This window comes from Artibeus jamaicensis, unplaced genomic scaffold, assembly GCF_021234435.1.
Source record: "Artibeus jamaicensis isolate MK-2021 breed Jamaican fruit bat unplaced genomic scaffold, CSHL_Jam_final contig_700, whole genome shotgun sequence".
NCBI lineage: Eukaryota > Metazoa > Chordata > Mammalia > Chiroptera > Phyllostomidae > Artibeus > Artibeus jamaicensis.
This window is the reverse complement of record NW_026521930.1, coordinates 12439440-12452317: the sequence shown is the minus strand read 5'-3', so window position 1 is coordinate 12452317 and position 12878 is coordinate 12439440. Positions and strand designations below refer to the sequence as shown.

At 45.7% G+C, this 12878-nt stretch overlaps 1 long non-coding RNA gene across 3 annotated transcripts; it reads left to right on the top strand.

Annotated features, from left to right (window-relative positions):
- Positions 1–6715: 6715 nt before the first annotated feature.
- On the top strand, positions 6716–12555 carry LOC119043846 (uncharacterized). 3 transcript variants are annotated; one of them, XR_008392730.1, is made up of 4 exons: positions 6716–6966; positions 8278–8366; positions 9400–9482; positions 11226–12555. It is a non-coding gene; the product is annotated as an uncharacterized LOC119043846 (long non-coding RNA). The 3 variants fall into 3 exon arrangements; XR_005081493.2 differs by having other exon boundaries at positions 6716–7012; XR_005081492.2 differs by lacking the exon at positions 8278–8366 and having other exon boundaries at positions 6716–7012.
- Positions 12556–12878: the final 323 nt, after the last annotated feature.

Genomic DNA, 12878 nt, shown 5'->3' with positions numbered 1-12878 from the left:
ATCTGGGCATTCTTTAGCCTACTCAAGTTGACACGAAATTAACCATCACCACAGCTAAAAGTTACCTCCTCCATGAAGCCTTGACTTCTCTAGGCCAACACCCTCAATATCCAGTCTGTCCATGTATCACATGGGTTTTTTTCTAGTCAACGTCCCCCATTAGATTGGGAGCCCTGTGAGGGTAGAGATTGGTTGGCTTCATCCTGCACCTGACAGGAGCTCATGACTCAGATACTGAATGAATGAATGAATCCTTCAGTTCCTGCCCAATAGCTATTTACCCATCAAATTCACAAAGCAGCAGACTCTGGGTTTGAGAGGACCCACGCCATCCACACCAACATCTCAGAGTTGGCGTATTGCTACTTAGGGACTGAGAACATTCCCAAAGTTAAAATTAGCCCTAGGCAATATGGCAATGCCTGCAACATTTTTAAAGCACGCACCCTTTGCCTCGGCAGACCTATTTCTAGGAACATACCTCATAGGTAGACAAGGCTTTCTCAACCTCACCATGGACATTCGAGGCCAGATCAGTCTTTGCTATGAGGGCTGCTTGCTCTGTGTGTTGCAGGATGTTTAGCAGCATCCCTGGATCTCCACGCAGGAGATGACAATAGCACCGCCCACCCAGCCATGACAACAAAAAATGTCTCTCAACATTGCCTGATTGTCCCCCGGGGGGCAAAATCTCCTCAGCTGAGAACTACAGGAAGTGGTACCCATATAGTAAAGATGAGAAATAACCTACGTGTCCACCAGGAGTGGACTGGAAAGTAAAGCATAGGACATCTATACCATGGGTATTATTTTCCCATGGATGTTGTTACAAGTTAGTACAAACTGGGAGGCTTAAGTGACACACATTTACCTCTCACAGTTCTGGAGGTCAGAAAACTGAAATTAGTATCACTAGGTCAAGATCAAGGTGTGAGCAGGGTTGTGCTGCCTCTGGAGGCGCCTTTCCTTGCCTTTGCCGGTTTCCAGAGGCAGCCTGCATTCCTTGACTCTTGGCCCCTCCATCTCGCTTCACTTGCCATGTTGCCTTCTGCACTCCAATCTCCCTCTGCCTTCCTCTTATGAAAACCTTTGTGTGTGCACTAGACCTACTGGGATAATCCAGATAACCTGCCCATCTCAAAATCCTTAATCACATCTGCAAAGTCTCTTTTGCATACAAAATAACACATTTATAGGTTCTGGAGCAGGAATTGGGTTGTCATTCTTCAGCCCACCACACTGTGGAATATAACATGATCCTTAAAAAGAATGAAGCGCCCTATTCTGAGTAGCTCAGTTGGTTAAAATGTTGTCCCAATATGCCAAGTTTCAGATTCAATCCTCAGTCAGGACACGTACAAGTATCAACCAATCAATGCATAAATAAGTGGAACAACAAATTAATGTTTCTCTCTCATGCACTCTCCCTCTTTCTCCTTTCCTCTTTCTCTTTAAAAATCAATAAATAACAAAATGAAGATTTAAAAGGAATGAAGCAAAACAAACATGGCATGATCTCACTTATATGGGGAATCAAAGAGTAGAACTCGTAGAACCAGAGTAGAATGGTGGTTGCCAGGGGCTAGGGGCCGGGAAAACGAGCGATGCAGGTCAAAGGGTGCACATTTTCGGTTATAAGGTGAGTTAGTTCTGGAGATCTAATTCACAGCATGGTGAGCACAGTTAACAATGCTGAGTTATATACTTAAAAGTTGCTGAGAGAGTAGATCTTTAATGTTCTTGGCACACACACACACACAGATAACTGTGTGTTAACTAACTTCTCTATGGTAATCATTTCACAACATATCACTGTATCTCCTAAAATTTACACAGTGTTACTTATCAGTGACATTTCCATAAGCCTGGAGGAGAAAAAAAATTTGAGGCAGCTTTCCAATCACCCACATGTTTTTTCCAGGAAGAGGTCTTCAGAGCCCACTGTGTGCTACTGCAGAGGCTGGAGTGAAGGAAGGAACAAAATCAAGTCACTGCCTTCAGAAGCTTGCACCTGGATGGAGCAAGATGACAATAAACAAAACAAATAAGTGAAATGCTGAGCATGCTGCACTGTGACGGTCACTCCGGCACCACCACAGACCACAACACATTAAGTCAGGCATTGAAGGGGTATTGGACTGTCTAGGATTGAGGGGGGTTGTAACTGTTCTTTTTTAAATAAAGCTTTTATTTATTTATTTTTAGAGAGAGGAGAAAGAGAGGGAGAGAAACATTGATCAGTTGCCTCTCACACGCCCCCAACTGAGGGCTGGACCTGCAGCCCCCGGCATGTGCCCTGACGGGGAATCAAACTGATGACCTTTGCTCAGTGCTGATGACTTTGCCTCTAGTTCTAGGGGCTCCTGCAATACCCGCAGGGACTCTGCAGCTCACGCTGGGCACAGACACATTTGTGTCTGTACTCTGAACAGGGCCCGACACAAGTTGCTTCTGCATTTCCTGCCCTACTGAAGGATGGAGACCTCCTCTGACCCATCTTGGGATTCCCCAAGCCCATCAAGCGGGAGTTCCAAGTCCAGCTCTGACCGTTTTTAACTTTAAGACTTTAGACAAAGTCACCCTACACGCCAGAATCCACTTCCTCGTCTGTGAAACAGGGACAGCAACACCGACCTCCTGCCTCAGGGCTGTGTAATGGCAAACCTGCTCACAGATGCCAAGACCTTATAAAGAGAAGTTCTCCTGGAAAGCATTATGCTGAGTGAAATAAGCCAGGTGTTGAAAGACAAATACCATATGATCTCACCTTTAACAGGAAGCTAAACAACGAAACAAACGAGCAAGCAAAATAAAAACAAAGACACTGAAATAGAGAACAAGGGGACAGCGACCAGAGGGGAGAGGAGAGGGAATTTAAGGGGGAAAAAAGAGGAGGGATTTGGAGGAACAAGTATAAAGGACACAGGGATGATAGCTAAGGGGGGTGGAAATGGGAGGGAGGTGGGGAGCACGGGGTGGGGTGGGCTGGGATGGGAGAAATAGACAGAAAACTACACTTGAAAAATAACTAAATAAAATTTTAAAAAATAATAATAATAAAAAGAGCAGTTCTCCTAACCGTTTCATTATCTTGTGGGGTTTCGCATTGTGTGGTGCAGTGAGCAGGTTCATGTCACAGTTTAATTATGCAGTCATATTGAGTAACAATAAGGAGCATTAATTTTTTTATTTTAATTGTTCAAGTACAGTTTTCTGCCTTTTCCCCCCACCTCAGCCCACCCTGCCAGCCCTCAGGAGCATTTTTTAAAGAGTAAAGAATCCCCAAATGAAGTCCCATGTATCTCATGTAATAAAACCTCCACCAGATTATATGGACAAGAATTATTCACAACAGCTTTATGCATGAGAGCCCCAAGCTGGAAATGGCAAATGTTCAGTGAGAAGAGAGTGGATAAATTGTGCTTTAGGCATACAATGAAATGCTCCTTGGTAACAAAAATGAACCAGCCGCTGATACATGCAACAGCACAGATGAATCACACAGACATAGTGATGAATGAAAGCTGCCAGACAGCAAAGAGAACACACTGTGCGATGCCATTTACAGAGCTCAAGAGCAGGAAGAATCAGTCTAATGTAACAGATCAGCAGTTTCCGGCCAGGGCTGTGATATTGACCCGGGCGGGTTGTCGGGGAGCGGTGCCTAGGGAGCCTTCCAAAGTATTGAAAATGACCTATATATTGATCTGGATGAAGTTCATACAAGTGTACAGATTTGTAAAATTCTTTGAGACATACACTTAAGATCTGTGCGCTTTACTATAGATAGATTATACCTCAAGTAAAAATCTTTATAGATGAATGTAAAATAGAAACACTATACAGGCAGTAGGTCTGCTTAAAAATGAGCATGTATTTATTTAAAATTATTTATAGAAACTGCCCGTTGGGTATGATTCCACAAAGTGAAAGGTCGCCAGTTGGGCTCCCAATTGAAGCACGTGCCTGAGTTGACTCCTGTGAGAGGCAATCGATTGATTTTTCTTCATCAGTTGCTGTTTCTCTCTCCCATGAGTGTTCCTCTCCCTCCTTTTCTCCCTCTCTCCCCTCTCTCTAAAAATAAATAAAATCTTTAAAAATAAATAAGATTATATATGACAACATTTGCTAGGTGTCAATACTCCCAAGAATGGCTATTTTTTTGTTCTTTTAAAAGTACATTAAAACTTGCCGTTTTTGCCCCTCGTGCCTTTCCCCATCTTAGCTTTCTCCAACCTCTGCCCAACCTCCCTGAGTAATTAGCATCCTGAATTTGGTGTTTATCCAAATCTCAAGCATTTCTTTATACTTTCACTGTGTATTTATATATCCCTAATTTATATAGTACTGCTTGCATGTTTTCATAATTCATGAAAATGATATACTGCCACTTGCTTTTTTGGCTCAACATCATCTCTGTGGCATTTATCCACATTTTATTTTGTTGATTGACACCTAGATTATTTTTAGGTTTTGCCATTATAAACACTGCTCTGAACACAGATGTAGTATTTTAAAAATTTTTTTAGATTTTATTTATCTTTAGAGGGGGAAGGGAAGGAGAGAGGGAGAGAAGCATCAATGTATGGTTGCCTCTCGTGCGTCCCCTGCTGGGAACTGGCCTGCAACCCAGGCATGTGCCCTGACTGGGAATCTAACGGCGTTCCTTTTTTCATAGGCCCGTGCTCAATCCACTGAGCTACACCAGCCAGGGCCAGAAGTAGTCTTTAATATATATTTTTTATCCTCACCGGAGGATATGTTTCTTCATTTTAGAGGGAGAGGAAGGGAGGGACGGGGAAAGAGGGAGAGGGAAAGAGAGAGGCCGATGTGAGAAACATCAACCAGCTGTTTCTCATACACCCCTGAGCAGGTATCCACCTGCAACCTTTTGGTGAACCAGACAATGCTCCAACAGCTCCAACCAACAAAGCCATCCTTTGCCATGGCAAAGAAAGCCTTTACTATTTCCTAAATTAGGGTATATGGCCTTTATTATGTGTCAGGCATTCAGTTTTGCCGCTTTTAATAACAATGGCACCTATTGCAGATGTTATCACCCCTCTCTTGCTAATGAGTTCTTCTTGCCTGCTCTCACCTTCCCCCCCAACCCGATCAACCCCAGGGCACAGTTGATGGTGCTTCATGAATCTGGCTCACTCCCTCACGGCTACCACCGTCACTAGATTTAAGGCAGCTACAAACCACTCCAGGGGCTTCCAGCTTTTCTCACTGCTCCCCTCTAGTGTCCTTGAGATATATACGTACTCCAGAAAGCTTCCTAGCTTTTCAAAACACTGTCGTATTTAAAACCCCAAACTATTGGTCTCCCATTGTTCCTAGAATAAAATCCTCAATTCCCACCAGGGCCTCCGAACCTTCCTACTCTGCCCCACTGATGGGGGACTCAAATGTTGGAATTTTAGTTTTAGGCAATAGCTCATATGCTTAGTAATCAATGTACAGAGAAAGCTATTGTTTCAGGCACTGAAGGTATGACCTGCCCTGACTCCAGGAGACCGTAAGCAGTTCCATCTTTGCTCCTCAGGAGGGCTGCAAGACATCAATATGGTATCTGAGCCATTGTGCTCCAGTGTGAGATGTCCACCGTCAAGGACACAGATGAAGACCACCACCCAGGACCCGGATGAAAGAATGCTGCAGCTTTTTAAAAAATATTTTATTTATTTATTTTTAGACAAAGGGAGAGAAACATCAGTGTGTGGTTGCCTCTCACACAACCCCTACTGGAGATCTGGCCCACAACCCAGGCATGTGCCCTGACTGGGAATCGACTGGTGATCCTCTGAGCTACACCAGCCAAGGCTGCTGTAGCTTTTCATCTGATTAACTTTCCCCAAATTCCAAACCCTTTACCTATACTTTTCTTCTCGTTATAAAAAGGGTCAGTTTAAGATGGAATTTGTTAGGGTGCAAACCCACCATCTTCTCAGATTGCTGGCCATCTGAATAAAGCACCATAGATTCAATCCCTGTCTCTGCTTACTGGGTCTGGTAGGTGACAGGCAGCACAGTCATGGGCTTCTCCGGTTTCACCACCTCTCTGGTCTTCTCTCCCAATCTTCACACCCTGAACCTGGGCCACACCGGCTCCCTTCTGTCCCACAAACACATCCCCAGTCTCTCAGGCCTCAGGACCTGGACACCTGCTGTTCCTTCTGTTCAGAACCTTCTCCCCCAGTTCCCCAGAACTAGCTCTATGTTGCCTTCAAACCTCCCCTCAACCACCACTTTCACCCTGAGAGGGTAAAGTCCCCTCTTCTGAACCTTTTGCGGCATTTATGAAAGAGGCGATTACATTATTTGTGCAATTATTTTCTCCACCGTATGCCTTCCTGGCAGAATGTAAGTTCCATGAAAGCAAGCACCTGCCCACCACTGTGGGCACGCAGACATGGCCTAGTGGAGGACTCAATATGCGGCTTTTTTAAAAAATATGAATGTACGAATGGCTGTGAACGAGTTACCGTCCCCCCACTCACAGTCGTGGGCACTGAGATTCAGAGCACGGGAGAGACTGGCTCGAGGTCTAGGCGACAAAGCTACCGCCATCCGGAGGCTGAAGACCCTTCCTCCGTCAGCCCCTCGAACTCCCACCTCCCGCGAGACCGTCGAGACAGCGAGAAGCCCCGCCCCGGGAATCCGGGCTCCGCCCCCCGGGCCCGGCGTGGGGCACTCTGGGAAGTGGGGCTGCGGGACCCCGGCTTGGGCCTCGGGCGGTGTGCTGGGTGCGATCCTTCCGGCGTGAGTGGTGGCGAGTAGCGACGGCGTGGCCACGGTGCGTCTCCGACGCACAGTCCCCGGCACCGACCTTGATTACGCGCTTACGTCTTGCCCTGCGCTTCTGCTCTTCCCCTCCTGACGCTGGGGCTCTTTCCCCAGCTCAGAGATTAAGATGCCCTCAGGGGCGGGGACGTTCGTGCAGCCGCAGCCTCCGGAGCAGAGGTGGGACGCGAACCTGTCCTGCCACCCCTCCTAGCTTGTGTTGGCAGTAAGTCGGCAGAGCGAGTTCGCCGTAGAGGACTAGCAGAATCATGTGTAGCTGACTGAGTCAGGCCTTTCATACCTGGGCTAGTATCACGGGCTAGGGTGCATTAACCTGGTACTTAACCAGAGCTGGGGTCCTGGAATCAAAAATGTGGGTTCCAGTGTCAAGTCTGTCACTTCCTAGTCATGTGACCTTCCCTGGATTCAGTACTTAAAACTCTGGGGGCAGGGTTGGTTGGCATTCAAAAAGAAGCAGGCAGGGCAGGGACTGTTTGGGGTTGGAAGTGGTTGGGAGCTTGGGGAAGGAGGGCTACATCTTGACCTGGTAGGCTTTATCTCCTACCCGGGGTGTCCAACCTTTTGGGGTCTCTGGGCCACACTGGAAGAAGAAGAGTTGTCTTGTGCCACATGTGAAATACAAAAACATTAACGAAAACTGATTAGCAAAAAAAAGGCTTTAAGTAAATTTACAATTTTGTGTTGCGCTGCATTTATAGCCATGCTGAGCCACATGTGGTCTGTGAGCCATGGGTTGGACACCCCTGTGGCCAAAGGCACTTGGCATCTCTTTAGCAGTCTTTTTTTATTTTATTATTTTACTTTTAATATATTGATCCTTAGAGAGAGACACATCGATCTGTTGTTCTAGCCATCCATGCACTCACTGGTTGTACTTACCCCTATGGGCCCTGACCTGGGATCAGACCCGCAACCCTGATGCATTGGGCCAACACTCCAACCAGTTGAGCCGCCTGGCCAGGACAAGCAGTCTTATCTTGAGCATCTTCTGCTTTAGAAATGAGAACCCCAAAAGGCACTCCCAGCTCCTGCAGAGCAGTCTTTCTGCCTATCAGGGAAAGGGAGTTTTCACTGGAAGTGGTGGTAAGGATTTGCTTGACCAAACCCTACTCAGTCTCCTCTGAACTCTCTTCTCCACTATGCCCTGGCTTCATCTTTGCATTGTCCAGTTTCAGCAAGAATCCTGCTAAGTCAGTGTAGCCAGAAAGCCCTATTCTCGGTATCTGATTGGGTTCTTCAACTGCCAGCATCCCTCAGGTGATGTTTACTCACCTTGGTCTGCCTTCAGTAAAAAAAAAAAAAAAAGACTGATGCTTTCTCCATACTAAATCCCACCACCCTCTCCCCTCACTCTCTCTGTGTGTCTGTCTGTGTCTCACAGCCTGGCTCTCCTGTGCGTGGTTGGTTTCAGCCCACAGCAGATTTTGAGGGGAGAAGCTGGACATTTTACCTCTATTTCTCTTCCCTTAGCTCTGGCCTCCTGGCATGTCTAAATAAGCCTTTGAAGAAAGTATTGAAGCCAAGGAGATGCTGGCTTCCCTCCTTAATGTAGATTCCAGGTGAATGAATAGTCCTTTTGTCGAAATATTCCCTACCTGAAAGAGCAACTAACTGCACCACACTCCCGCCTCAGCCTGCTGTGCTTGTCTTCAGAGCACTGTCATGCTGCCTCACTTTACATGTGTGTGCCAGACACAGCCCAGAAGTGTGTTGGTGGGTTTTGCTTATTTGAAACAGGATTTAAAACCGTGTTCAGTTTACATTCAGAATTGGGAGTTTCCACCTAAACATCGAGGTATCTGGCTTCTGGGGAACAGTTATACTGGCTGACAGCACGGGGCCTACATCCCTCACTACTTCCTGTGTCCCTGACACAGAGCCCTTGATCAGCAGCCATCTGCCATCAGGCTGGCACTGCTGTGTCTTTTGTAGTAGAAGCTCTTCACACTCCACTCATACATGGTAATAGAAGAGACTGACCAAGAGACACGAGAGACACGTATTTTAAGGCAAATGGTAAGAGAGTACATGTCTCTGTTGAAACCAATAACATTCCAGAATGTTTGGTGTACAAAAAAAGTGTATGTGTGTGGAAAGCCCAGTCTTGCCTTCCTCCCTGGCCCTTGTGGGTGTTTGAGCAGGTGACCCCAGGTCTGGAGTGGGTGGTGATCTGAGAAAAATCTTGTGTCATTCTTGGGACTGGTGGCATTTGTGGATCTGGCTATGTGCTAATTTACTGAATTGTGCCCCGCTACCAAACTCACGTTGAAGCCCTAAGCCACAATTCGCCTCTGTCTGGAGATAGGGGTCTGTACAAGGTAATCAAGATTGAATGAGGTGATAAAGGTGGGGCCCTAATCTGTGGGCCTGTGGCCTCATTAGGAAGGGGAAGAGAGAGAGCACTCTGTCTTTCCACTATGTGAGGACACAGAGAAGGCAGCCATCTACAAACCAGGAGAACAGCTCTTACCAAGAGGAACCAGATCTACTGGTCTCCAGAACAGGGAGGAATGAGTGTCTGTTGGTTAAGCGCCAGACTGTGGTTTTTTGGTTGTGGCAGCTCAGGCTGACTAAGACACTGTTTTTCCCAAGGGGAATGTGGATCTTCACCTCATTCTGACCTGTGTCTGGGCAGGCAGCAAGTAAAGAGAGTTTAGCAGATGTCTTCCCCATGGGTAAGTATTCCCTACCATGCTTGGTGGTCCTTGAGTACCCTTTTTTTTTCAACACTCCAGCCTTTTTCCACAATGTCTTCATTCCTGGGGGCCACTCTCCTTTGGAAGAACCATCATGCTTTCTAAGACTGTTCTTACCCACCTGCTTCTCATATGACTTGCTGGCTGTAGGGAAAAGACAGATGAAGTTTCAAATGCTGGGTGTTCAAGGTGTAAATAATGGATATCTCCTGTCTCCCTGTTAATTGATGTGTACTATCTCATCTGTCTAAAATTTAATAGTGGAACCAAAACACAGCCAGACTCCAAGGAGAGACTGTACAGCACTGCACAGCAAGCGCCCTTACCCCTCATTCTCTGTTAATGGAAATCATAGCAAAAAACTTATGTTTACTGAGTGTGTCTGTGTTTCAGTCTAGAGCAAAGTATTTTTTTAAGGTTTTATTTATTTACTTTTAGAGAGAAGGAAGGGAGGGAGAGAGAGAGGGAGAGAAACATCAATATGTGGTTGCCTCTCACATAACCCCCCACTGGGGACCTGGCCCACAACCCAGGCATGCTGCCCTGAGTGGTAATCGAACCAGTGACCCCTCGGTTCGCAGCCCGAGCTCAATCCACTAAGCTACACCAGCCAGGGCAGGGCACATTATTTTAATGTCCTGTGTAATAGTATCTTCTGGGGCATAGGTATGATTTAGTCCCTAAATATTTATAATATAAATATTATTAGATAATATTTATATTATTGTTGGAATCAAGTTTGTCATAAGGTTAAGCAGCATAGTGTCTAAAAGTCATTCATTAATTTATTTAGTCACTCAGCAAATATTTGTTGAGCACCTACTGTGGGCCAAGCAGATCTGTCCACTTTGTCTAGAAAACCAGAGGGGGCATTATGGCCCTGAGTGGCCACCTCAAAGGAGAATCTTGGTACAGGACCAGTCTTCTGAGAATCCGTTGAGATACCTATGCCAAGCAGGGCTTCAGTTACCTGGCCAGCAGTCACGTGTGCCGTTAGGGAAGTGCTTGGGGCAGCGGGCAGTAGAGCGGGCCTGCCTGTTGGTCTTGGCTCTTCCACCCTCCTAACTGTGTGGCGTTGGGCAGGGGTCCACCTCTCTCTCAGCTCATCTAAAATGTGGGTCATAGAGAGAGTCGTTGTGAGGATTTAAGTAGCACAGCTAAAAAACAATCCCAGGGACTTAGGAAGTACTTAAAAAGCACGAGCTTTTATAAGCTAATAGAGGCTTTAGAAAAAGTGCAATGAAACACCCATTAGCTTTTGGACACAGGAGCTCTCTGATGACTCTCCTCGATAACTTAATTGAATAAACTAAATTATTTGACTCAAGGAATTGTTGGTTCTTAGTCATTCGGACACTGAGAAATTGCTACCAAAGATGACTCATATTTTTAGAGTACTTGATAGTAGGCCATTTTTCCCAGCTATAATTAATAAGTATGTGTGGGCAAAATCGACACCTAACACGTGTCATGGTCATCGTCAGTGCCAGGATGATTGTTCCTTCTGTCTTCAGAGGGGGATGTGTGTACACTAACTAGTTGTTTGCAAACTTCTGTATGAGGCTGTCCTTTTCATTCAAATTCAAACTGTTTTGTGGACTCCATAAACACTGAAAACAAGCTACATGTATAAGTATAAACAGTGATATGTGTGTATAAGTACTTTCCATTCAGACTACAAACAATATTTGGGGCCTTCATGGCTCTGTGGACCTCTTACAGGAACTCCGTGGCCCCAGGTGTTCGAGAGCCACAAACTGAGATGCACAGACTTCATCCCAGTGTGTAAAGCAAGAGCTGATGTTTATGGAGCATCTGTTACATGCTGGACATGGTCACAGGAGCTCTACAGACGTAATCTCATCTAATCCGTGTGTCCGCTCTGCACTTGGAGCTATGGCAGTCCTTCCATCCCAGACGAGGCAGAGGTAAAGCTTACCTAGTTAAGCAGCGGTGGAGCCAGGATTTGAGACAATGATTTTGATATACCCCTGCGGAGAACCAAATTCATCCTAGTTTATATTTGTTATGGAATGAATGTTTTTGTCCCTCCAAAATAGAATTAAGACAGAAATTCTGGTCAAAGTATAAATTTGTCCTTTAAACCTGTGTTGGTTGCACTCACTGATAACCGCCTAGACAGAAGACCAGAACTAAATTAGCCAGGGCGTGGTTGCTACACAGACTTGCTAACTTCTGTACACTCAGCCTTGAGGAGAGGACGATGAGATGGAAGGACCCCACAGCTAACCAGGAGGCCTTGTGAAACAGGAAGATGTAGGGCAGCTTTGAAAATGCTGGTGTCAGTGGAAACCTTATTTGAACAAATAATAAAGGAGAACTTCCCCAATCTGGCAAAGGAAATAGACTTCCAGGAAATCCAGGAAGCTCAGAGAGTCCCAAAGAAGTTGGACCCAAGAAGAAACACACCAAGGCACATCATCATTATATAAGCCAAGATTAAAATGAAGAAGAGAATCCTAGAAGCGGCAAGAGATAAGGGGACCGTCACCTACAAAGGAGTTCCCATCAGACTGTCAGCGGATTTCTCAAGAGACCCTACAGGCAAGAAGGGGCTGGAAAGAGGTATTCCAAGTCATGAAATCCAAAGACCTACATCCAAGATTGCTCTATCCAGCAAAGTTTTCATTTAGAATGGAAGGGCAGATAAAGTGCTTCTCAGATAAGATCAAATTCAAGGAGTTCATCATCACCAAGTCATTATATGAAATGTTAAAGGGACTTATCTAAGAAGAGGAAGATCAAATGAGCAGTAAAATGACAACAAACTTACAACTACCAACAAATGAACTAAAAGAAAGGAAAAACAATGAAAAGAAAAATTAAGCAAACAACCAGAACAGGAACAGAATAGGAGAAATGGCCATCACTCAGAGGGATTTCAGTGGGGATGGGGAAGGGAGGAAAGCAGGGGAAGGTACAAGGAATAAGAAGCATAATTAGTAGGCATAATTAGATGGGGAGAGATAAAAATGATATAGGAAACAGAGGACTGGAAGAACTTATATGTACAACCCATGGACATGAACTAAGTGGGGGGAATGCTGGAGGGTTGGGGGGGCAGGATGAAGGGGTCTGAAGGGGGAAAAATTGGGAAAACTGCAATAGCATAATCAATTAAAAATACTTTTTAAAAATTCTCACAATAGGCCAGTGAGGCGGTTGTATCTTAATAGCACACATGTGAAAACTGAGGCTCAGTAATGTGAGCTGAAAGTCCACCTTTGGCTTTCTGGAGGTGATTGTGGAGACAAGAGGGAAAAGCGAGAGGGGCCTTGCCTCTGCCAGGAAGGGGGCTCTGTCCCTCCTTGTTGGGTCAGTGTGTGCCCACTGGGCCCTTTTCAGGGGGCTGCG